At 52.0% G+C, this 26591-nt stretch overlaps 1 protein-coding gene and 1 long non-coding RNA gene across 8 annotated transcripts in view; one reads left to right on the top strand and one right to left on the bottom strand.

The window, feature by feature from the left end:
- KAZN (kazrin, periplakin interacting protein) overlaps positions 1-26591 on the top strand; it is a 1019918-nt gene that overhangs the window by 731121 nt on the left and 262206 nt on the right. The window lies entirely within an intron of this gene.
- LOC138921035 (uncharacterized) lies at positions 11693-18670 on the bottom strand. 5 transcript variants are annotated; one of them, XR_011433203.1, is made up of 4 exons: positions 18330-18670; positions 17724-18215; positions 14271-17460; positions 11693-13388 (listed from the first exon to the last, which is right to left on the bottom strand). It is a non-coding gene; the product is annotated as an uncharacterized lncRNA (long non-coding RNA). The 5 variants fall into 5 exon arrangements; XR_011433204.1 differs by having other exon boundaries at positions 18009-18215; XR_011433202.1 differs by having other exon boundaries at positions 12192-13388; positions 14271-16610; positions 17237-18215.

Genomic DNA, 26591 nt, shown 5'->3' with positions numbered 1-26591 from the left:
GAAAGGATTTCCAGGCCGATGCTGCTGCTCTGAATGACTTGCGCCTTAACCATCACATAGCCTCGTTCTCCTCCCAGGTGTCCATGGGAAATTAATAGTTACAGTACATGGCATTTTTTCCAGCGTTCACAAGCCATACTCTGGCACAATATGGGACACAGAATTATGCATTACCACAGCCCCATAGTTAACTCAACACCTGCCTGCTCCTGCTTTCTCTGCAGTGTCCCGTTTCGGAACCATGACAGAAGAAAGATGGAGCTGGCTACTGAAGCCAGAAGGAAGGACTGAAACATATGGGAGAGAGCAAAGGAATTACAGTTTAACGACTGGGGTTGGGTCTTGGCTCTTCCATACACTAACTCTGTGACCTCAGACAAATTAACCAACCTCCGTGAGCCTCTCAGCAGTAAAATGGCAGCACCAGCAACCACCTCATGGAGTTTTATGGGAAAAAAAGATAAAATTTGTGGAAAGTGCATAGTGAAGTGTTATGCAAATATTGGACGTAGTTTTATCCCATGGAGGAAGCAACCATTGCTGTTTAGTGAATCTATTCGACTGAGATGAAACTTTGTAACAGTTCCCTATCCTCTGATGTCTTATTGGGGGAATCACAATTTCTTCCATGGACTCAGGGTTGTCTTCTAACGTCATCTCTTGGGAGCGCCCTCTACATCATGAGTATGGATTAAGAATTCATGTTTTAGCATGTCCAGACTAATTGTTTATATAACCTCTTGTCACCATGATTTGCCTTCTGTTTAAGAAAGAACGGAGGAAGGAAAAGAGGGAGGAAAACCTTTGGAGAACGATAGCCCCACTGCGTGGACTGGAACATGTAGCAGGCTGAATTATTGCTCCCAAGTCTCCATCCCTGGAGTGGTGGTTCACAGCTACACTGTTGCCATGGCCACATGGTGGGCGGAGTGGACTTTCCTGCCCCTCGACTTTAGACCTGACCATGTGACTTGCTCTGGCCAATGGGGTGTTAGCCGACATGACACAGGCGGAAGCTTGAGATGAGCTTAGGCTGCTGAGTTGGCTTTGCTGTGTGTCTCTACACCCACAGTCCTCGGGCCTCCGTTCTCGGAGTGGGAAACAGTGGGCGGAGCTGAACCTGTGGAGAGGTGGGGACTTTGAGGATCTGTTTTGCCTTTCAAATGATGAAACGGTGTGGCCTTGCGTTGGTTACTTTTAGAAGTAACCTTTAGAAGTACTTTAGAAGCAACCTTTCTTAAAGGGGGGTCCTTTGAATTCAGAAATGAATGAAAGAGAAAGAGTAAGAGCATGAGAGTAAGCGAGCGAGCGAGCGAGAGATCCATGCAGACTTTGATGTGACTGGTTCACCTGGACCAGGAATTAGTCCTGAGGCTAAACTAGGAAACCCTGAGTGATGGAGGGGCAGTCTAAGAAGGGAGGCAGGATTCCTTGGAGATTAACTTTGGGCGTCAGCCGGTTGAGTCTTGTTAGACTTTAAATAAAAAGCCACGGGAGGGGGTATATGTAGGGCAGCTGCGGTGGTAGCGAGAGCTCGCATCCCAGCATCTCCGTGCGAGGCCTGACATTTCTTATTTTGATAATTGATGTGGCCGAGTTGAAGCTTGTCGCTGTGAGAGCATGGCGTCTTGGCTTCGGTAGTGCTGTGGCTATGTGAAGAGTGAGAAAAATCAATTTCCACTGTCCACGGAGTGTCATTTGATTTATTACTGCTGGAAGAAGAAATTCTTTATCTCCCACCCTCTCTCGGAGAGGACTGTTTTACAGTCTGCTGTTAGAGAGACTCTATAAAAGAAGTTATATTTGTGCAAACTTTGGTATTTTGATAACCTTCCTTGACTGTTCAGAGGACATTGGACACTCCCAATTTTTACGACCCTCGTTCGTTTTTGATTAAGCAGTTACGGGCATTAAAAGGCAGTCTGCAAGAGAGTGCAGCCGACGTGCCTGCGGGATGGTTTCCTGCGGTGGGAAGCGTGAGAGGGCGTTGACTTGCATGACCCCTGGAGGGAGGCAGCAGGGGCTGCTGGGAAAGAGAGCAGAGGATGCCATTTGGAGTCAGACTGGGCTTGGCATCCTGACTGCCATGGGAGAGCACGTCAGCGAGCCTCAGCCCCCGAGCCCCGGTCTCCTCGTCTGAACAGTGGGTACGTGTGGCAGACCGCACTCCGTCTAGGTCCCCTCCCATCCCCTCGAGCCTTTTCTCGCGCACCATCCGTCTGCTTTGGTGCTTCTGCTTCCCACATCCTGCACCCGAAACGCCCTGCCAAAAATCGCCCTTGGCCTCTGGAGACTCTTGGCCCACGTACCCACATGCCCACAGAGCTGGAAGGGCCTGAGAATGGATGTCCCTTCAGGGCAGCCCTCAGCCGATGACTGAGCGGTGTGGCAGTATGGAAGCCCACCCCCTTGCTCCCCTCAGGACGCATTCTGAGGCATAACTTACGCTCCAGAGGCCTCCCGCGTCCAGGCTGGGGCTCCCCCAGGCACACCTCCCCTTTCACACCTGAAATCAACCCTTGCTTGCCTTCCTCTCCTTCCCAACCCTCTTCCCTGCCCCCTACTGGAACACTTCTTTCACGCATCACTTGTGCCCCAGTCCTCGTCTCGATCCTTGTCTGCTGCTGAAGAATCCCACCTTAGATAGCAGACTGATGCTCCTCACCGATTGTTAAACTATTTCATTAACTTTTATTTAACACTTGGGTGTGCTGGGCATGGAATTAAGTGTTCAAAATGCCTTATCTCTTTTAGTCTTGTAATGAAGAAACACGGTCTCTGGGAGCACTTTGCCCGATGACTTACAGGCAGCAGGGACTCGGCACACACTGGCCCAGTCTGGCACGGGGGGTCTGCAACATGGGTGGGAGGGAAATACAGAAACCTCCTCACTGCCCTCCTTGGTCCCTCCTGCCCCCTCCCAGTCTTCCTCCTTTTAAACATAGCTGCCAAATGTGTAAGACCCTGCAGCAGCTACTTGATTGCACGTAGGATGAAATTCAAACTTCCCACTGTGAACTATAACCGGGGGTGGCAGACTTTTTCCACAAAGGCCAGATAGTAAATCTTTTAGACCCTGTAGGTCAAATGGTCACTGTCACAACTACCCAACTCTGCTGTGCAGCACCAGACCAGACACAGACAATATGTCAACAAGTGGGCATGGCTGTCTCCAATAAAACTTTATTCATAAAAACAGGAAGTGGGCCAGATTTGGCCCGCAGGCTGTGGTTTGCTAACCCCTGACAACACAGCTTAAGGGTGGGGACCCTGCCTCCCTCACCAGGCATTGGCCTCCTCCTGACCCACTCTCCTCCCTTCTTTCACTCCTGCAACACTGGCCCCCTGGGGAATCCCAGGACATTCCTGCATCGGGGGTCTGTGCTAGCTGGTCTTCTCTCTGGGTCTGGGACCCTCTTCCTGGAGCTGTCTGCATATCTGGCTCCTGCTCATCATTCAAATGTCAGCCCAAATGTCACCTCCTCCAGGACGTGTTCACCTGCCTGCACATCTCAGTAGGTCTCCCCACTCCACTCCCACTGTCTGCATCATTTCAGTGATTAATTTATTCCCCCAGTCACTTGTTTGGGGTCTGTCTGTCCCTCCAGCAAGGAAGCTTCAGCATTATCTGATCGTTGCCTGCAGCATCTTCAGCCCATAGCACAGGGCCCGGCACTTGGTAGGTGCTCAGTAAATACTCGTTGATTTAATGGTCTCTGGGACAGCCCCCAGCCCCCCTGTAAGAAGTTTTTAACGGATGAAGAAGACTGGAATTTCAGTGGTTATCTCGGTTGTAAGGCAAACCTACAAAACCCCAAACGATCTTCCTCGCTTCCTCTGTCCCCGTCAATTACCCCGTTAAACCTCTCACGGGAGGATTCACCTGAGCAAATGCTCACTTTCTCTTCTCAGTCCCAAGCCTAGGACGGCAGACCCCCATTTTCAGGGCTACACCACCCAGCAGAAGGCGTTCTCTGAAGGTGGCATTGAGATTACCCAGTTAATTAAAGAGGGATTTAGGAGTTACTTAATATATGGGTGGCAGGTTTTCTTTTTCTACTCAGCTTCGGAAAGGAAGCAGAAATCACGATGCTCCTGATACGAGCGCCTGGTGCTCTGTCTGATACATCCCCGCGTGACTTCATTCTGCCGTAAGACAAGCCTCTTTTCTGGGTTCCTTGGTGCCAAGGCATCTGATGGGTTGAATGGCGAAACCCATGACACCGCTCAAAGAAGCAAGCTGTGTTTCATCGCGATAATTGTGATCCCAGAAGTGGTGGCGGCTCCTTTTATTACTTAATACTTCAGAGCAGTGCTTCCCAAACAGCGAGTATCATGAGAAGGCCAAAGGGCTTCAAGGTGTGGTCCAGGGTGTGGCCAGCATTAGATAGGAGAGGGCCTTGAATGCCATGCCGAGGAATGTAAGCTTTATCCTGGCCAGGGAGAATGGGAGAATTTTCTGCTGGGAAGGGGCCTGGCTGATGCTTGGGGGCAGCCATGAGTACGATGGCTTGACGGAGAAGGATTGGTGGCAAAGAGCCCACATAGGAGGCTGTTCTGGAATTCCAGGTGGGAGGCTCTGGGACCTGACTAGCATGGTGGCAGCAGGAAAAGAGAGGGGGAAATACGTTGAGACAGGGGTTCTCCACCCACTGTGGGCAGGTCAGAGAGGTCACCACGGGCCAGAGGGAGGCTTGCCCGGCCTCAGCGCTGGTAACTTGGACTTTGTTCAGCACTGAGGGCGATCAGAATAATACCTACCTCTGTGAGTTATTGAGAAGATTAAGATAGTAAGTACCTTTATTTAACTTGTTTGTAACAAGTCTTTTATGAACCTTTAATCACTAATCAGGTGCTATTTTTATGACGCTTCATTTAAACAGAGCCATTCAGAACTTGGCAGTGCGTGAGTTTTCGATGGACTTTCTCCCCATCCTCATGGGACATTGAGTCTTGATCGTAGGAGGCCTCTCGGTAACTTTATTAATAGAAGTGTTGGTTGGTTAGTGCTGCCAATGCAGCAGTCACACCAGTAAATGAACCAGCGTGCCAGAATTGCCCTCAGGAATGGGGGGGGAGAAGCTGCGGACAGCATTCTTAGCACCGAAGGCAGTTTGAGCACCTGGTTAAGAAGCAGTTTCCATCTGAGACCCTGAGACCAGACTCTTGCCAGCAGCGCCTCTTTGATCGTGTTCCTGATTTTGTCCGATGGGCCTGAATCCTACAGGATCCCACTCCCCGACGTTCTTGACCAACCAGGGCCCTTGACATGAAGCTAGTCCGTGGCTCGCATTTGCACCTGGCCGAAGGATGTGAGCGAACAGGATGAGGGTGTTGAGCCACAGCTCGCGCCTCCCCTGGGAGTTAAAGGCCATGGCATTGTTCTTCAGGGGCCTGATTGCAATTGTAATGGGCACGGGGCGATGCTTGTCTGTAATTGCTCGAGGCAGGAGCCGGCCAGTGGACACGTAGAAATGGACAACACACGTGGAAATGGGCCCTTCTTTTGAAGAGTGTGAGCCGATAGCCGGTAGTGTGTTAGCCCTGCTTATGACTCTGTGCCTGACAGGGGTGGATATCGTTGCTTGTTTAAAATTAAGGCACTTCTTTATCCTGCTGTGGGGAGAACATATCTCAAGAAGGACCAAGAGAGGATTTCCACGTACGATCAGCAGGGGGGCCTCCTGGGAGAGACCTGCAGGGGGGTGGGACTCCACTTGACTGGAGGCGGTGTGTCTGAGGCCTGGGCCGTTGTCCGGGCCGGAGCACCCTTCCTCAGGTGCCCTGCAGCCACACCCTTCCTCCTCGGGCCTTGGCTCAAGGTCCCCTTCTCAGTCAGGCCTCCCCCACCACCCATTTAAAATTGCAAACCACACACACACACACACACACACACACACATGCTCCTCATACCCGTCCCCTGTTCTTTCTTTCCCCAGCCTTCTATCATAATCTACGATCTACTGATGAGGAACCGTGTTCTTTGTTATCTGCTCCCCCGATAGAACGTGAGCTCCATGGGGGCAGAGACTTGCCTGTCTCGTTGACTGATGTATTTCAGATGCCCAGGGCTCATAAGGAACACTCCATAGGTTGAATGAAAGGATGGATAATTGAGGAATTGGAGGGAGGGGATGGAATGAATGCAGGACGGACAGAAAAACAGTTGACTGTAAGAAAGGTGTCACTAAGCCGCTGAGGACAGTCACCCGACAGACAATCTGGACGTGCCTCCAGCTCCAGGCTGGGTTGAGGGGATGGGCAGAGGCGGGAGGGGCGAGTCCCTGTTCCTGAGTGCCTATTCTGTGCCAGTAACACCCCAGTGCCTTCTCAACCTTTTCTTCTTGAATCCGCACAACAGTCCTACGCACCAGGTATGATCCTTATTTCAGAGATGAGAAAATGTGACTCAGGAAAGTTACGTGCTGCCCAGGGCCATAGTGAGCGGCAGAACTGGGTTTGGAACCCACATCTGTCTGACTGTCAATTGATTCTCAACTGTTCTTCCAGTATGAGGCTGACCTCCAGGCTCGCAGACTGGTGCTCCTGCCTTCCACACGGCACCGGGGTCTCTCACCTCAGCAGGACTGACCGGGGACTGGATCATTCTTTTTTTGGGGGAGCCGTCCTGTGCCCTCTGGGATGTTTAACAGTATCCCTGCTCTATACCCACTCAATGCCAGTAACGTCCCTCTTCCTCCCCAGTGTGACAACCAAAAATGGCTCCAGACTTTGCCAAGTGTCCCCTGGGGGTAAGCTGCCCCCAGTTGTGGCTCACTGCTGTTGATGAAACGGAAGAAGCTCTCATTGACCTGAGGTCCTTCAGAGAAGGAAGAAAGAGCTGTTGTCAGGAGCCCCGTGGGCCCTGCAGCAGGGCCCCCGGAGTTGTCTTATCTGGGAAGCCTAGCCCAGTCTGGGATGTGGTGCTTGTCTTCTAGGCCCAGAGCTGACTGGCCCCTTCCATGTGGACTGTCACTCAAACTGTGTTAGTGTGGGTCGTTTGAGAAGCAGCTAAAGTGGAATTAGACATGCAGTGAGTCACTGGGAAACTGCCCGTGAAGGATAAAGAGGAGGACCAGGAGGAGGCAGAGACAGCCTTCAGACCACGATGTGGGCCTGACACCTGGGAAGGGAGAGGGGCAAGGAAGGAGGGTTGGGTAGAAAGAGCCTCAGACCCCGCACAACTCTGAGAAAGTCTCAGCCAGGCTGTTGGGGAGTTGCGCATCCCGCAGGAATGGGCTGCTCTAGGACCCCTGGCGTGCTCAGTCATTGGCGAGAACAACCCAGGAGAACCGTGGCCTTGGTTGAACCCAGTAGTGGCTACAGAAGGGCGGCAGCTGAAGCTGTGGCTCAGTGACGCTCCTGCAGCAGGTGATCTGAGTGGCACATGGACCAAACTCACGCCAGAAGCCAATGTGTGCCCGAGCAAACCACCACCACCACTGCCCGCCATCGCCATCCATCGAATGGCGTGTAGATGTTGTCTTGGCTCAGGCACCACAGAAGGAGACCCTGAGACTAGGATTCCAGGCACATAGATGGGAGGTGACCCCCATGAAACTCCAGTAGGGGAAGAGGATAGTGAGCTGGGGAAGAAAGGAAGCCAGTAAGGGCACATAAGCAAGTAGTTGCCCCTGCGGGACCTGAAGCCCAGTCCTGCTGGAGAGTTCTGGAATCCATGTAGGACACATGCCTCAGAGTTTTCTTGGATGAGGAGTGAGGGAGCTGAGGTCTGCCCTTCTGGCTCCCTCAGTCGCCGCCCCAGGGCTGCCTGAGCAGACACCCTTAGCGATGCAGTTGCTGGCAGCTGGGTGCCGGCCAGAGTTGCACAGTAACGGTCAGACCGCTGGCCTCCCGTTTGCTCTGGGCACTGACCAGGCCTGCTCCAGGGAACAGGGAAAAGTCTCGGGCAGAGCCGCCAGTATTGCAAACAGCAGCCCCCAGGGCCGAGAAGCCAGGGAAGAGGCGGGGGCCGGCACCTGGAGGTCGGCTGCTCGGTCAGTTGCCAGGTTGGCTACTGCACTCACATCATCTCTTTCATCCTCCAACAACCCTGTAAGGTACACACTCTTCATATCCCCACTTTACAGATGAAGAAACTGAGGCTCAGAGTGGCTAAGTTGCATCCCTCAGCTTTATTTACTCTGAGTAATGGAACCAGGGAGAGTCACCACTGTGGGCACAGTGCCCAAGTACCACAGCTGCCAGTCCGAACCGTGGGAATCTACGTGGGAGGTCAGGCCAAGTTCAGAAGGACCCCCTCCCCTAACCAGTGAGCAAAGACTGGGAGGAGGTGGACTGGGGGGCCCACTCGCCAGCTGGGGGCACTGAGCTGTCACAGCTGGGCCCATCCAGCAGTCCTGAGAGCGTCCAGACCTAAGACATCATGTTCACTGTGGAGGAGGCGCTCGCCGGGTCCCCCCTCCCCTCCCCTCTTGCTGGTCTCCACCTCCGCACCCCTTCTTTCAAGCACCCACACCTTCTCCAGGTAGGCAGTGCAGTTGCAACGTTTATGCTTAAAAAATCACGCCCTGTTCCAGTCCTGTCTTCTGGAAGTTACAGCCGGGTGACCTCGACTGGAGTTTGGGGGTTCCCCAAAACATCCAGCCACACATTTTGGATGGTTTGTGGCTGGTTCACTTCCGGACAGGTGATCCCATTCGTCGTATGCAGATGCTGCTAGTTCACGGCCGGGGGCAGTGGAGGAAGGGGCTCGGGGGACTTTTGTGTGTGGGGGCTGACCACAGGAACGCCAGTAAGATCTGCTCTTGGTTGGCACGTCCACGTGCCTGGAACTGTGCTGAGCACTGTACAGAGAGCAGCTCCTTGAACTCCCAACAACCCTGGGAGGTGAGTCCTGTTCTTATCGCCGTTCTACAGATGAGCAAACCGAGGAAGAGGTGACACAGGCGAGGAAAAATAATTCGATCAAAAGCTCTTCAATGCCCAGGCCTGACTCCAGAGTTCTTTCTCCCCCCGCTCACCCCCCACTGTTGCCGGTAGACAGAGCTGTCCTGACAATTGAAGTCGGGGAATCATATGATTATCTAACAAACACTGTTTGTTTAGTCAACAAAAGTTTTCAGAACTAGGAGTCCACTGGAGAAAGATGACCGGAGGGCTCGTGTGAGGAGGTCGGAACAGCCCATTTTGGACTTTGATCCATTCATCACAGACAGTGTCACACAGAACGGCTTTGGGGAGAGCTGCAGGCTTGTTTTATTGCATAGTTTTCTTTTAAAAAAATATAAAAAGCCACAAAGATAGCAGCTCTTACTCATTTTGCACTGAGATGGAAAAAGCAACGGCATTTCCCAAGGGCTCAGAACTGGACACTTGTGTTGGCTCGCTCTGCCCCGAGGCTGGGCGCGCCTTCTCTGAAGTCCCCGTCCCAGGGGCAGCTGACGTTCCTTGCCAGCCAGACCCCCAAACCAGCCAGCAGTGCCAGGGAGCCGTGCAGTGTGACAAGCAAGCGCTCTGGAGTCGGCCGACCTGCGTTCGCTGTGTGGCTTTGCATGCGGTTTATGCAGTCCTCTGGGCCTCAGTTTCCTCATCTGGAGAGTAGGGATGATATGCTGCTGACTTCCTGGGGTGGTGGTGAAGCTGAACTGAGTTTATACAGTGTGTCCGTGTGCCACTGACCACAGCCCTTGGCATGTAGCAAGCGCCGCAATGATGACTGTGTTGGGCCTTGAACGTTTTCACACTTCTGCACGGTCCTGGCTTTCTCCTGGCAGCTGAATCCAAAGATGATGGACTGGCGGACGTGCGTTGGAAGCCTGAGTTTGTGTGTTGCCCTGGAGGGCTGTGAAGACTTCTCTCCCTGGAGACGTCTGCTTGCTTTCTAAGTGCCGTAAAAACCAAGGGACCTTCTCTTCCTCTCCCCAGAGAGGAGGTGGTTCCACTGGAGAGTGAAGCCTTCTCCCTCAACCTCTCTCCAGAGAGAAGGAAATGCAGATGTCCAGGCCACCCTGTAAAAGCTCTGAGTCTCATAATTTCGGGGCTCCTCTCCTGTGGTGGCATCTGCCTGCATGTCATCACCTCATGAGGAATGGGGAGGGGACTCCATGCCCCTAAGATGCTCTGTGGGGAATGAAGGGTCTGCTCTCTGGTCCACAGACCCTGTGTTTCCATAGACATCAAAACTTAGATGGTTACTTTCTCTCCTTGGAAGGGGTGGGTCTGGGAGGAGCCTTCACCCCCTCCCAGACGCATCACCACCCACCCCAGAACTGACGGTCACAGCTCCTAGAGGAAGACCCTCTGACCCTTCCCATGCTCAGGGTTGTAGACACAGGCCATTTCCTCCCACGAGAAACGTGGTATCACTGGTGTTGCTGCTGAGCGGAACCCGGTTCTTCTGGAGTCAGAGCAAGCGCTCAGTAAACATCTGTTACATGAATGAGTGAAAGTAGAGGTCCAACTGAGGCAGATAGAAGTTGTTTTAAAAGAGCATCACCATGACTTTGGGTCATATATTTAGATTCACCCTTTCTAAACCTATCTGCCAGGCCACAAGCTCCCTGGGAGTCAGGACCTCGTGGTCTGGCTCGCACCTGTCCCCCCCGGCACAGGAAACAGTGCCTGGTGTGTGGGAGCCACTCGGCAAATATCTGTTGGATGGATGAGTTAATGAAGTGTCCCTCTGCCTTACACACGTCCGTCCTTGCCCTTTCTCCTCCTGGGCCTTCAAGGCTCCCAGGGCGATTTTGACCTGCCGGCCCTGTGTGAACGAGGATCTTCTTGGGCTGAGGCACTATCCCTGCCACCTTCCATTTCTGCACACCTGTGACCACGAATGGCTGTTCTCTAGATGCTGTCCTGGCGACTAAGCGCTCCCAGCCCTGCACTCTGGGGCATCCAGCACTGACGGAAAGATGGCCGGATTTCAAGGCGCTGGATGGAGCTCACAGGAAAGAGATGGAGTCCCCATTTATTTGGTGCCTGCTCCCCATTCCCTGGGATTCAGGGCTGCTGCACTGCCTAACTCTAGGGGGCGCCATTGACAAGGCAAATGTAATAGGAACCCGTTCCCAGAGTTATGCAACATGGGGCCCTGCCAGCACCCGTGGCAGATCCTGCTATTGGATAGGGGCCCTTCTTCTCCCTGAGCCATCTGAGGTCTCACAAACCTCCCTAAAGAGGCTCCAGGAGGCCACTACCTGTGAGATGAGATGTTTAGCTGTCCCTCCCTCCCCCCGCACCAGGCACTCAAGATAGAAGATGAAAGGACACGGGGAGGCCTTTGAGAAACTCACAGTCTCAAGGAAATATAGACCAAAAAAAGGAAAAAGAATAAGAAAGGAGAGAAGGAAGGAAGGAAGGAAGGAAGCCATCATCCTAGTACATTATAGAACCTGTGATTGAAGCATGTTGCCTGTGCCCTGGGATCACGGAGAGGCCTGGGGAGCTGGGGGAAGTAACTCTGAGAAGCCGCATCCTTCACTGGCTCTTCTCAGCATGTTTACTGAGCACCCAGAGTGTACGGGCAGTTACCAGGGAAGACAGAGATCCCGAGGGCCAGTCCTCCCCTGCTGGAGCCCACAGTCCAGAGGCATCAGCAAGTGCAGACACCCTCCCGTGAGAGGTGTGGAGCACAGTGGGTGGTGTGCTGCCGCTGTTAACCACTCTGAACCTCGGTCTCCTCATCTGTAAACTGGAGCTACCTCTGGTTCCTCATAGAATCATTGTGAGGATGAGATGAGATGAGATCCGTAAGTGGTCATGCCACCTTGTGCTCACACACAGTCAGCGCTCAATAAACCTTAGCTGTTATTCTGGCTGTTGCTGCTCTAATGGAGAAGTGTACAAGGCCCAGGCGAAAATAAGGGCTGGAGGGACTAAATCACTTGGTGGAGCCAGGGGGCGTGGGGGGTGGTTTGTCAGGAGAGGCTTCACTGAAGATTTGCCTCAGCGCTGAGCCGTGGAGGAGGAGGAATCGCGGGTCCTGAGCAGCTGGAAGTGGGTGCGCCTTCTGTGTGCTCTTTTCCTTTCCATTTCGCAGACACTGGTGACTGAGGTGGGTTAGTAGTTAAACATGGTGTTAACTTGGTTAGTGTGGGGAAGTTTACGCCAAGGGGCTGGTTAGAGTGATCTGCCTAACAAGAGCAGTCTTCTTTTCTCCCCAGGGGGGAGATTCCCACCACTTATTTGAGTCTGTTCTGTTTTCCACTGCACCGATGACCCTGAGTGGGAGGGACTCCTATGCAAAACCCACCGCCAAGGAACGGTATGCCCCCATAGCTCTATCTGTAAGGCCGAAACCAGAGAAGCGGAGAAGAGAGAACTTTGAATCCTACCAGGCAAGAAAGCGCCAAGCCTTTATCTCCCTGGAGATATCATTTAGCCGATAGGAAAAGCCTGGGGACACAGCCTGGGGGCTGGCTGCCTTCCCTGTTGCAAGAACTCCAGTTCCGATTTAGGATTTTGACTCAGTGCCAGGCCCAAAGCTGGACCAGGAAGCATGTCATTCTGGGGAAAACCAGCGTGGAAAGTGTCTCAGAGCAGCCGGGCAGGCAGGGAAGAGGCCTCTGTGATGGTCCTGTTCTGGGTGGGAGTCCTGTCCAGGGGCCTTTCCTAGTGCCCTCCGTGTGGCCTGGAGCCGTGGGGGCTCACTGGAGCCGTGGGGGTGACAGGCGCGGGCACCACTTGGCTGACATTGAAAGAGCCTCAGCAACTGATGTCTGAGGGTGACCACCTGAAATCAGGACCTCTTGGGCCTGGACCCCGGGGTTTTAATTGAACGGCCGGGGTTTGGAAGGCAGTGCTGGAGTGCCTCAGGGGAAAAGAAATGTCACTCTCATTCCAGAAAATATTACTAAGGTGGCCACAAAGTTCAATTTTCCTTTGCAAGCTTTTATTCAACCTAAGGGCCAGGTTCAGGCAGAGAGGGACCTGCTCTGTACCTCAGCCTTGGCTTGGTCCTAATGCACATAAATGTCACTGTGGAGATTTAAGTTTTTTCTTAATGATCAGAGAGCAGAAACAATTAGAAAGTTCAGGAATCTGCTCTCGCTATGGTATGAATTTCTATGAGCATTTTTACAAGGAGTGTGGATTCCGATTATAATCAGAGATAAAGAATAAAGATGGAAAAAAGATCGAGTATGAGGCTTCGATGTATACTGCTATTTGAGGCATCCTTATTTGCTATGGATCAATCTGTGAAGATGCCAGTGAGACTAGCGTTTGTGCAGTGGTTCTTGGGAGCCGGCGCCTCACGTGCAGGATCGATATGATTTTTGCAGCCACTCTGCGATGTTGTGTGTGGAGGTGGAATCACCCCTGTTTTATGCGGGTGGAAACAGAGGCTGAGAGAATCTCAGTAGTGAGACCTCGTGCTTGAATCAATGCAGTCAGTGTATCCAACAGTTCCTGAGACCTGGTCCCTGCAATAAAACGCAAAACATATGAGATTTAAACAAACGTAGGATTTCAGATGGTTTCCACTCTCCACAGTCATCCTGCTCTCCCTATTTTCTTGTGACCCACATGGAGTGAGGGGCACAGTTTGAATGTTCCCTATGAAATCCTCAAGGGTAACCACCGTTTCTTATTGACCTGTCAATAATCCTGGAGCAGCATGGAATGCCGACTCCAATGCCCCTGGAAGCCAGGCAGGTGATGGAGACCAGTGAAGCTGGCTGGGAGAGAGCCTGCTCCCTCCAAAGGAAGGAGTCTCCCTTCATCTCCAGTTAGTTGCGGGCCTGTGGAACTGCACGCTAGCGTGGCCAAGTGGTCTGCTTCTCTAAGAGAAGCTGGAGGTTTGGGATATGCAAAATCTTCCAATTTTTCAGCCATTGGCAGCTCATCAAAATTTTTCAAAAGTGCCACCACATATGGTTGAATGTGGCCTGTGTGCAGCCATGTCTTGCCTAGAGCCCTGCAGAGTTCTTCACAGCTAGTTGACTTTCCATAGGAGCTTTTGAGTTCATTCATTCATTAATTGCTAGGCAAAGGGCCCATTTGAAGGCCCAGCTCTTTGGACCTGCCCTTGCTGGCTGCTAGCAGTGGAATGAGCCAGCCATGTCATCACCAGCAACAGGAAGCAAAGCATGTTGAGTCCGACCCTGTTGTCAACAGTCCTCAACCCTGATAAGCTGGGCTTGCTAGGGGTGGTTGGGTATTGCTTGGGCTAGAATCGTTGATATCAGCCCATCTGAACTGTAGAACCAGGCGACTGACTTCAGGAGGTTTGGGAAGTCCCTGAGTGCGGGAACTGTGTCCTGGCCAGATTTTTACCTTTCCAGGTCCCCAGCATGATGTCTTACCAATGCGAGGTTCTTAGTCAGTGTTTAAGTGAGTGAATGATGTCACAGCTGGTCCTTCAGTTGTTCATTCATTCAGCTAATGTGGATCGACCATCCCTGTGTGCTGGCAGTGGGGCTCCAGCTGTAAGTTACAGACTTGCTCATTGCTAATGCTCTGGTGGGATGGCTCGATGCTGAAGAAGTGACTCCGAGCGTGCCGGGTTTGGGGCAGGGCTACAGGACGGTAAGTGCAGGAGTGTGTGTAACTCAGCTTCGTGGTCAGAGAGCCCCCTGAGGAGGCGATGTGTAAACTGAGAGCTGGAGGTTGAACTGGGATACAGTCAAGTGCGCTGTGGTAGTGGGAGGCAGAGGGAGCAGGATGGTCCTGATGCAGAGGGAGCCAGGAGCACAGAGAGAAGTCCAGGGTGGCTGGAGCAAAGAGACCATGAGAAAGTGTGGGGTGGGTAAAGCCGGAGAGATGCCTGAGCCAGCTCACGCAGTAGGCCATGTGACATTTGGACTTCAGCCTAGGGGTAAGAGAAAGCAAAAGAAGGGCTCAGACAGGAATGGGGCATGATGATTTGCATCCTAAAAGATCTTTCTAATTAAAGTGTGGAGGACTGATTGGACAAGGTCAAGAGTGGATGGGAGAACTAGCTTGGAAGCTAATGTGTGTATCCAGGGAAAAGAGAAGGTGCTAATTTAGACTAGGATGCCCAATAGAAATAGGGACAATGACAGGGATAGATGAAATATTTAACAGGTCGAATCAATATAATTTGGTTGTTGATTGGCTGTGGGGGATGAAGGAGAGGAAGGTGGCCTCCCTGAGAAACTGTAAGGAGGTGGTACCATTTGCTGAGATTGGGAAAATTGGTGGGTGCTATGGGGCACAACTCTCAGTGCCATCACTTAGACTATAGTGTGAGTGTCTTCTCTGGAGATATACAACCCAGCCGCCCTGGGAGGGAGGGTTAGGGGGAAGGGACAGGTTCAGTTTGGAGCTTAACAAAGAAACTAGCAAAACATCTCCAAAGTCCCCGTTGTAAGTCTCTATCACCATCAGACCAAAAGTGGTCAAAGTTAGGAAATTGAACTTTTGAAGTAGTTAGTCCTTTAAAAGAACCAGACCCCCGATGTTTCTGAGAGAAAAACATGCATTTTCAATCTTTCAGAAATGACTAACTGGAAACAGCCCTCCTCCCCTCCCCCAGGTGGAAGCAGGAATGAACTTTGAGACCAGGACGTTTTGAGAACCTGGGAAAGGGGCGTGAGGAGCCCAGTTAGACATCTTCCCACTCCCACCAGCTCAGCGTCCCACTGAGCCCGGAAAGGACTGGACACCCCGAATCCTGGGCACTCACTGCATGACCTCACCCTTCCTGCTGTGCTCGCCGTGGGAGGAGGGTGCAGGGTGAGCCGAAATCCTTCCAAGAATGACCCTCTACGATCGTTACCATATGAACAACAATATGCTGTTGCAGAGAAGGAAGACCCCAAGAAAGGCTTTTTTTTTAAAGTCTAATAAGAGGAGAGAAATACTGCCCCGAACTCCTTTAAAAGAATGTCCTGAATACAGGTGAGACCAAGGATATAAAATCATTCTGGTCTTGAAAACAAAGAGGCTCTGAAAGCAGACAGCATCTCTGAGATGCTCAGGAGGGAGGGAAGGAAGGAACCCTTGCTGTTTCTGAGATGGCAAAACAGTTCACCGGGGGAGGAAGCGAGACCATGGTCTGGGTTGAATTTTTCCATTCTCATCCTGCATTTGGCCTGTTTCTCAATGAGGAAGTCCCTTTTGGTTGGGAAACAAGAGTCGAGGATGGTAACTTCTTAGAGTCAGAAGTTCCCCCGGGTGCAGGGCAAGGAGTACAGGGTAGATCCCTCCCGCGCTCGGCATTAAAGGATCCCAAGCACTGTGAGTTTCCACCCCCCACCCACGGGGACGGTTCAACTCAAAAAGGCAGGTGATGACCCATGCGGCTGAGGATGCAGGGGGATTGGAAGCCCCGTACGCTGCTGGCAGGGATGGACACTGCTGCAGCTAATTTGGAAAACATTCTGGCCGTTCCGAATAAAGTCCCATCACAACCACCCGGGGTTAGGACTTCAGTCTTTTGGGGGGACATAATTCACCCCTCCAACAATGGGAGAGACAGATGATAAATACGCCATCAAATAAACAAACAGGTTAGTTTCGTACGTGCTTAGTAGGTCTGTGAAGGGAATGCAGCAGGTGCAGCGACAGGAGGGCGAGGGAGTCCTGAGAAGTCCCCACCCAGGAGGTGACAGTGGAGCCGAGACCTGAATGACAAGGAGGAGCCAGCCCTGCGAAGAGCTGGGACTGCAGGTGAAGAGAGCCTAAGACAGAAACGGGCAGAGCGTGAGCGCGGAACGGCGGCAGGGGGTGCGTGGTGGGGTGAGTCCTCTCAGCAGGAACCGGAGCACTGGGCCCAGAGGCCGCTAAGGGGCTGGGGGTTTATTCCAGATGCACCGAGAAGCCCCTGGAAGGTACAAAGCAGGGGATCGACACGATCCAGTTTGCGTTTTGCAAATGACTTCTCTGGAACGTTTCCCATTATAAAAACATTTCACATAATACTCCAGATTAAAAACAAACAAACAAAAAAGACCACTCTTGGGTGCTCTGTGGAGAAGCAAGCGTGTGACAAATATTTGTTGTCCAAGCGACGACGAGGCACACGGAGCGCCCGACCTGTCAGACCATTTTGTCTCTCTGGAAGGACGTGGGTAGCTCGTGATTCAGCCCATCCCGAGGTCCTGGGAAACCTCTGCTGCCTTTTCAGTGAAGCCCAGAGTGGGCCTGAGACCCTTTCCTGCAGGCTCAGATATTTCTAACCATGGTCGACCCTAAGAGCATCTAGGTCTGCTCTGAAGGCCACCTTACTCACCATGGAGCCGTTCTCTACCAAGAAAGAGAAAGCTGCACGTTTCCCCCTAAAATCTCCTTCCCGGGCGGGGCTCACCACGTCAGCCTCTTTGCTCGGTTTGCAGTGCCGGGGGCCTGGGGCCCCAGCAGCTTCTCACAGCTGAGTTGCGTGCCCACTGTGTTTCCCCTCGACCAGGAGGATGGAATTTCCACGGCAGCCTCTTCGCCTGGGGGTCTGTGGAAATGTGCCTGAGGGTCTGGCGGGTGGTCCGGGTCCTGGACAAGTGGCAGATCCAGTTAGAGAAGCGAGGTTGCCTTCTCCTAAATGGGAAAGGAGTGCAGAGAGATTGGGGGTGCCTGACCTGCCTGCATCTCCTTTTCAATCATGAGCTGGCCTTTAAGAATCCTCCTCAGGACACAGATGTCCCTGTGCTTCTGGGGGTCCTTGGGGATAATGGAGGACAGCCGATGCTGCTGAGATGTCGCTGGTCAGGGAGTGGGCTGCCGTGGGGATTCTGCGGCTTGGTGGCTGCCTGGGTGGTGAGAGGGCCACCTCTCTGATGCACAACCCCCACCCCACCTACCTGGGATGCCACTGCTTGAAATGCCTTCCACCAGAGTCCTCCCCTCCTCAGGGGGAGCTGTGACTTAACACATGAACACCCCGAGGGAGAAAGCGACCCGCCCCAGCTCTGTCGTTGGAGGGCAAGATGGCCTGGCCGCCCCGGGCCTCAGTTCCCTCATCTGGGAGAATGAAAAACATGTCATTGACTTTGCAGGGTGATAGGGAGATGGAAATGGGGGGAGGGGTACCGTCTGCCCCCAGTTCTCTCGCTTCCCCCACTCCTTCCTCAGATCCTGAGACTCACCATGGCTGGCACTTCTGTGCAGCTGGAGACCCGTTGGCATCATTTGGCCTCACAAAGCCACTAATGCCGCCTCATCGGCTGCTGGCTTCGCGGTCGCTTTCTCCACGAACACAGGCTTCCCTGTGCGCCGCAGCCAGCCCAGCCCAGGCCCGTCTCCTCCCTTCCAAAGAAAACACCTTCTTTCCAGCCTCGTGTCGCTGAGGGGAGCTTGAAGGAAACAGGAAAGGGAAGAGCTGTCAACACTAATTATGAGAAAGTGCTTCTCGGCTCCCAGGGCCCTCCGCCTGGTGGCTGCTGCCAACGTGGGCGTCCCTCGCTCACTGTCCGCCTGAGCTGCCGCCATCCTCAAGTCCGCATTCAGTCAGCCGAAGTTTCTGGAGACCCAGCACAAGCAAGACCCCATGTCCTTTCTCTTTCAGCCTAACAGCTCTTTCCTCTTCCCCAGACCCCAGCTTGCTGCCGTCTTCTCTTTTCACCCTTGTGCCCCCTGAGAGGCAGTTCAGGGAGTGAAAAGTGGTTTTAGAGTCCGGGAGGAAATCGAACCCCGGCTCTGGGACTCACTGGCTGTGTGAACTTGGCGGGGTGACCTCGCTAAGCCCCACTTCTCTGTACAATGGGATCATAACGCCAGCCCCGCAGGCCCGTTGGGAGGGTGGAGGAGGCGTGCACGTCACGCCCCTCGCCCAGTGCGCTTCCCCTCCGGAAACGCAGCCAACCGTGCTCCGTTTTGTCCCTCCCCTGCCACCTTCTCCCACAAGCTCACCCTCGGGATGCTGAGTTTTGCCGTTTCTTGGTTCTTGATCTTATCTGTGATCTGTACGTCATGGTTGGCCGCCTCAGCGTCCTAGCACATCTCCCACCCCTGGAAGGTCACCTGGTGCCACCCATCCTCTCTCCTTCCTTCATATTATTTATTGAGGGCCCGTCACGTATGTGGCACTTTGCTTGGCAGCCCCATTGGTCAAAGCAGATGTGGCCCTGCCCCCATGGAACTTCCAGTCCTGGGGGAGGCAGACCCTAGAGGGAGCTGTTGTGTCCCACCACACTTACAGACACCCTGGGGCGTCTAAGAGACTTGGGTGCCTTAGAGTAGACAGGCCGTGATGCGTATAGCAGGTTCTTGGACCCTCAACAATCTCCAACGTGGGCAAGCAGGTGTGACCCCATTTCACAGATATGGAGAGTGAGGCCCAACGAGCTGTTTCTTCTACTGTGTCCGATTTCCTCCAACATCAGAGTCCTCATAACGTTTATCCTTGTTTCCAGAACAGTATGACAAAAATGGCTTTAACAACAGTTAACCTTGATTAATCCTTCCAGGTGGCCATGGTGCTGAGGGTTTTATGGGCTTATGCTCAGAACACCAAGCCCATACCACAGGCAGAGAGAGGCGGGGTAAGAAGGTGGCGCCAAGAGGAAGAGAGACGCCGCTCACTGAGCCCTGGCCTGCGGCCCATCGTGAAGGGGGAGAAATGGTCAATTACGAATTCATTACGCCCGTAAGATCCAAACCACCCAAATACTCTGAAAAAGCTCAAATATCCTGAGATCAAGACCACAGAGAAAATCCTCCCAGAGGGAGGGGTCCTCCTAAGCTGGTCACTGGGTCAAGTCTTTACCCTTGAAGCCTTGCCCATAGCTGAGGACACCCAGGCATTTTTTTCATGGAGCCACCGGTGAGCATCGTGCTGAGTGATGCCACAGTCCTCTCCCAGCCATCTGTGTCCAGCATTTAGGAAGTGCGATGAGGGAACGGCAGTGCACATGGTCCTGGCTCATGCTCCTCAGTAGACGGCGTAGACCCCTCAGCACGAGACCCAGACCCCACTCTTAGGGGATCTGCTGTCATTGCTCCGACTCAGCCCAACCCAGCGCTCTGCGTTAGGGCGGGAGACCAGGTCTCCTTTGCACGCCTTTCCTTCTTGTGTAGTTACACCTGCTGGTTGCCCTCCAAGATAGCTAACCACTACCATTTATTGTGTGTCTGCCACATGCTGGGCGTTCTGCCATGCACATCATGGTATCTTGATTAACCTTCCTGAGAACTCTTTGAAGTAGACATTGATTTTCTTTATTCCTTTGATTTGATGAAGAAACTGAGGCTCTGAGAGGTGCCCAAGTCATATGGCTAATAAGAGGGAGTGCCAGGATTTGAATTCAGGTCTAGCTGACCCAGCCTCCTTGGGTGTGAACTCCCTGAGGCCATACCTCCCCCTCCAAAGGGTCCTGTGCTTCCAGGACCCATGTCAAGCTCGAGTCCATGACCCATGTGACTCCCACAGGATCTGGCCCCTCCTTACTTGTATGGCCTCATGACATCTCCACCCTTCACTCCTTCTAGGGCTTTCTTTCTGCCCCTGAAACCAGCCAAGCGTGTTCCACGACTTTGCGATTGCTCTTCCTTTTGGGGACTCTCTTCCCAGCTCTCCTCATCTCTCTGCCTCCTCATCCATCACTCAGGTCTTAGTTCAGATGTCCCAGAGGGGCCTTCCCTGCACCGTGTCACAGCAGCCCCTCCAAGGCACCGTGTCACTTGACCCTCTTTTGTCTTTGGAGCACTTTTCCAGAGCCACACTGATCCTATCTGTTGTCTTATCTCACTCTCTTCCTGCTCCCCACCCCGTGGAATGTGAGCTCCTTAGGGCCGGAAGTCTGCACTGTGCTCTGCTGGGCCAGCCCCCCCAGGACGGTGCCCGGTAGACGCTTGTGAACCCTCAAATGCTCCTCTCCGCTCGGCAGCAGGATGTCCAGGTTGGCTCAGGAAACTTTGGTTCAGCTCCTTGTGAGTGACTGTTTGATTCCTCCCTTAGCTTCCAGGCCGTCTTGAGCCCAGAGAAACCTGAGAAGAGACAGTCTCGTAAATGTGCTTCTGGAGGCAAAAGCTCAATTCTAAAGCCAGCTTTTCCTTTTTGTCATAACCCCTCATCCCCACAAGGGAGAAGTCCTCAGGCTGCCCCGGGCACACAGATCCACACATATTGGTTATCTGATGCTTCAGTTCTCTTTTGCTGCATAACAAACAACCCCAAAATTTAGTGGCTTAAAACAACTACCGTTTTATTTGCTCACAATTCTGTGGCTCAGGGACCGTGGCAAAGCTGGGCTGGCAGATTCTGCTCCACGCGGAGTCGGCAGGAGTCACTCCTGAGGTCGAATTCAGATGGTGGCTGGACTGAAATGCACAAGGTGGCTTCTCTCAGATGTCTGGCACCTGGGTGGAGGCCCTGGGAGCTGTGACCTCTTGCTCTCTCTCTCCCTGTGCCTCTCATCGTGTGACTAACTGGGGCTCCTTTGTCGTGGTGGTGAATCCCAAGAGTGAGTGTCCCAGTGGCAAAGGTGGAAGCTGCTCTTAAGACCCAAACTCAGGAGTTACTCTTATCACTTCCCTTGTGTTCTGTTGGCAAAAACAAGTGACAAGGACAGCCCAGCTCCAAGGTCCTGAGGAACAATCCTCACCCCTTGATAGGACCACATCCCGAAAGAACATTTGGGATGCGAAATCTTATTGCAGTCATCTTTGGAAACCCACCACATCCAATTTCCCCATTAACCTCTTGCAGACCACAGAATTTATCACCCTTTTGTGTGTCCCGCCGCTAGGAGGCAGTGTGGGCTCCTAGCCTGTGGCCCTGGAGGGTAGAACCAGAAGCTTTCAGGGGACACACTCAGAGCTTCCCTGGCCTTTGCACGTTCTGTTCTCTTGGGTGACAAACAGGGCTGGCCCCTTGCTGCGGGAGGCTCATGAATATATTTACCTCTGAATAAGAACCATAATGGATTGGCATTGGCTCCTGACCTCGCAGAAATATTGAACAAACAAGATGTAGGTCTGCAGGGCAATTGCTTTCTTTTTGATTTCCTGGGCTGATTACTATTGATTATCTGCTGTGCACTTTGTTAATTTCCTTTTGACAGGCTCTCTTCTCCGAACGGTTCCTGGGAAGGGTTTGCTCTTGTTGTTTTTTCCTCGGATTAAGGCGCTGTGTATTCTAAACAACCCGATCAGTCAGCAGAGAATTCATTCCACTTCCGCTTTTTGGCAGCCGGTTTACCAGTGACTCTCCCAATGTGAAGCGACAGGCGAATGTCAGGCAAGACGTTTACTCATCTTTAAGAGGGACTGCGGTGTGAACGAGCTCCTCCTCTGCTGATGCTAATTGCAGTGTACCCGGGGTTAATGATAATTTTGCAATAACAGAGAACATTTAGTTGGTGTCAGACTCACCGCTAAGTGCTTGACAAGCTTTATCTCATTAATTCTCCCCGACAGGCCCACAAGGCAGCCCTGATGGAATCCCGAGTGTTGTCGATGTCCACAGGAGGAGTTTTAGAATACAGAAAGGGTCTGGGGCGTCAGAGCCGAACATGTTTTTTTGAAGCAAACATCTCCTTTAAAGCTTTTGACCTTGATGTTGCCTCTGCCTCGATGCCTTGGCCTGATCTTTGCTCTTTGCATGCTTCCTCATCTCGTCCTTCGGGTCTCTGCTCAGATGTCTCATCTGCAGAGAGGCCCTCCCTGGCCAGCCTGTCCAGTAACTCGTCAAGGTGATGCAGGCATTTGATATGAGCTCATTTCCTTCCACTCACTTGCTCGCTGCCCATAAGACCTTGGCGAGTTCGTGAACTTGTCAGAGCCTCGGGTTTCTCATCTGTCCAGTGGGGACGGTAACAGAGCCTGCCCCATAAGGTTGGCGTGAGAACTGTGAGATACTGTAAATAAGCTCTTAGCTCTTCACAGTAGGGAAACGTAGCAAGTGAAACAAAGTACATTCTAGATACTGAGGATACCTAAGCAAAATGGAAATTAAAAAATACATAGTGTTTAGCCGAGTGCTTGACACACTCAAAGGGATTGTGGTGTGTGATTTTCCGTCTGACATTTCAGGGACAGTGACAAATGACCACCAGCCAGGAGTGGATTGAGTCCTGAACTGTACTATCGACTGAAGTAGAAACCGATAAAACTTTAAAGTTCAAAGGTATTCTTTATCTTGACTTAGAAATGGAGAGGAGGAGAAACTCAGAGGATCCGGTGTTCTGGAAAAGCGAAATAGCTCCTGCTGCCTGCGGCTGGAGTTCCAGAGCCCGGAGGATGCTGAGTGGAGGGGGAGGCGGGCTCGCGTAAGTAACGCGCATTAAAAGGCATAAAACCTCAATTTCAAGTGCTAAGAAATCAAACCCGCATTTTAAAACTCTCTTTTCTACCAGCTTTTAAAATGAATTATTGAGTTTTCTAAGCACAGGGTCAACTTCAGAAGAGAATATTTACGACTATAAACATTTGTGCCTAAGCTGCCTTGTGGAAGGCAGGATCTAAATGCAAATTGAACAGCTGCAATTGGGCTTAATTGATAACAGCACAAGAAGATGTTGAAAACTGAGGGGTGTAAGCAGGAGGTGGGCATCTCAGTCTTCGGACAAATTCAAGGTTTGATGTTAGTGACGAGGCTATTGGGCTCCCCTACACATAGTTCGTATCTTTGAACCCCATCAAGAGAGCAGCGACAATCTCTCTGAGCCTCGGTTTCCTCATCTGCAGGATAGGAGCAATAACAGCCCCCACCTCACAGTGTGTTCTGAGAGTTAACGAGAAAATAACGCAGGGAAAACTCTTGGCACCATCCCCAGCACAGGAACATACTCAATAAAAATAATCTATTGTTATTTTTACCATTAATATGAATTCAATCCCCAGTAATAAAAAAATCCTCAATAATTGGCAGTTTCTGCTCCACCACTTCTAGCTCTGTGTGTGGGCGAGTCCTTTCACCTCCCTGAGCCTCCGAGCCCTCATCTGTAAAATGGGCATAAGAATGGAATCTGCCGCACAGGCCCCTTGTGAAAGTTACAGCAGGATCCAGCCCATCCAACAAATGCTCCATACGTGTTTGCTGTTATCATCATCAACACTATTATTAGTCGGAACCAGCAGTTGTTTACAATGCCAAGAATGAGACTTCCGCCCTCATTAGGCAAACATATTTACCTATAAGTGAGCGGCTGCTTATTCATGATTCTTGGCTCTTCCTTGAGACGTGCCTCCCATGCAGACTTGGACCACCGTAAAAGTGTGTTCCCTTGTTTGAGTAATTGGAGAGGCTTCTAGAAGCAATAATAAATATACCTAGTTTCTATGGAAGCAATTATCTAATTAGGTTTTTCCTTTAATCAAAGAAGTCCAAATTTAGGAACTCTCAGTGTGTTTCCTGATGAAGGCCATTTGTGGTTCCCCTGGGTTCCTGGAGAAATCCCCCCAACCTCGTTGCAAATGTTTTCATTACCGATGATGGTAGAAGGCCTGGTGGCATCTTCAGAAGGGCTAAATTTTCCTGACAGCCCTGCTAAACTCGGCTTGCTGATAACCCTCTGCCCCCTGGCAGTCCCAGCAGAGAGAAGCCGCCCCAAGGACTCAGGTCTCATTTCCCTTGATGGCAGCTTCTCAAAGGACTCAGGAGGGGTGCCCGCTGGAGCCAGCATAAAAGAGAGAAAATTGCTGCACTCTGAGTGCCCGGTCTTGAAATGCTCAGTGCAGCCCCCGCTCGCACTGGCTGTAACATGTCAGAACGTGATGAGGCTGATATTTGCAGTTGCAACTCAACATCGTCCCTGCAAAATGCCATTTCCAGCACCTAATACCTAGCTGGGGAGAGATCAGAACATTTAGTTTTAATCTTAAAGGTCATGCAGGAATTCATCCTAATAATGGAGCCCAAAGCCAGGCAGGGAGGCCTGGGAAATCTCACCAACAGGGGCTCCTTTTCAGGCTGAGCCACTGCAAAGAGGAAGAGCCCATGTGGGGAGAACTGATAAAGACCCACTGGCCTTTTCAAGGTGACCCTGAGAAGCCAGCTGTGGTCGGTCCTCTTCTGCCCCAGGACATCCCTCTACAAAGCCAGGCCCCTAGGCACAGATTCCACATTCGTGCATTTACTGAACAAAAACTTATCTATGTGCCAAGTCCTAAGCTAGACCCTGGAGATAGAAGATGATAAGACACACTTTCTGTCCTCAAGGCCAGAACTGCCAAGCCAAGGAAACAGAGAAATGCTGAGAAATGATCCCATTGCTGTCAACCTGAGTGCAATGGGGAAGTATCGTGGCTTGCCTGAAGAGGTCAGAGAAGACTTCACGCAGGAGGTGGGCCTGAGCTGAGCCCTGGCCGAAGGGTAGGGATTTTTTGGTGGGTAGGCATTTTTTGGCAGGTAGGCATGGTGAGGGGTTCCTGACAGAGAGAAAGGCCCAGAAGCACAAGAGACCTGGCCTGGTGGGGAGTGTAATGGGGGTGGAGCATCATGAGGCTGAGTCTGGAGCCAGGGACAGTGTGATGCGTTGGGATCATGAGGACCACACTGGAAACTTGGGTAGATACCATGCCCAGAGGTGGGGTCCTCACCTGTGGCAGCAGGGAGCGCCTAAGGAGGGTGGACCAATCAGGGTTCAGTTAAGAACCAGAACCAGAACCAGGTGGAGATATATATTAAGAGATTTATTGCAAGGTGATACATTCATTGTAAGGCAAGTGGGAAATCCACAGGGCAAGCCGTCAGGAAGGGCAGGCTGGAATTCTCGGACACAGGATGAAGCCATGGCAGACTTTCTTCTTCATCAGGGAAGTCCCCGCTCTGCTCTTCAAGCCCTTCAACTGATTAAATCAGGCCCACCAAGGTTATCTAGGATAATCTACCTTATTTAAAGTCAACTGATTATAGGCTGTAATCACATCTATAAAACACCTTCACAGCCACGCCTAGATGAGTGACAGCATAACTGGAGACTGCATGTGTCTAGCCAAGTTGACACACAACACTGAGTAGCACAGAGGGGCTCAGGGGAGCCACACGCTTTCTGCAGAAGGTCCTCCTCTCTCCCTGGATTAAAGGTGAGGCACAGTGAGCAGCATCCGGAGTCGCTCCCATGACTGCTCCTGCTCCAGAGAAAGCTGCAAATTCCAAGGCGACTTGGGGACTGGTCGGAGTAAAGGCAGGTGCTGTGCTGGAGTGACAGCACCAAGCCCAAGACCGCCGCTCCAGGCAACTGGAAGTCCATGGTTCTAGAAGTTCCATACACCTCGATTTCAAGCCCAGCTTGACTACTTACATGTTTTTTTAATCTGTAAAATGAGGTAATACCTTGCAGGTACGTTGTAAGATGTAAACATTAGTCAAGCTTCTAGAAGATGCACGACAAGCAACGGTGGCCATTAACTAAGACTCCTTTGGCTACAAGTAACAGGGACCAACGCGAGCTAAATCGAGTAGACAGCGAAGTCATTGGATGAATATTCGTGTGTCTCACGGAGTCCAAAAAGACTTGACAGCCAAGCCTCAGGAAAACTGGGAAGCAGGGCAGCCCCATGGAGCTCCATAGCAGGAGCTTTTCAACCTTCCCTCGGGAACTCTGCCCCTGAGCGAACTCAGCCTCAGCAGGGGCCAGGCTTGGTGCCTCTCAGTTCAGGTTCTGGAGAGAAAGAAGCTTACTGAACGGCTTGGGTCAGATGTCCCCTGGGATCCAGTCAGCTCTGGCCAGAGGGTGGTGTCACAGGGAACAGATACGGTGGCCAGGTCTTATCCGGTGGACACAGTG

The sequence above is a fragment of the Equus caballus genome, chromosome 2 (genome assembly GCF_041296265.1).
Source record: "Equus caballus isolate H_3958 breed thoroughbred chromosome 2, TB-T2T, whole genome shotgun sequence".
NCBI classification, from domain to species: domain Eukaryota; kingdom Metazoa; phylum Chordata; class Mammalia; order Perissodactyla; family Equidae; genus Equus; species Equus caballus.
This window is presented reverse-complemented; position numbering and strand designations above follow the sequence as displayed.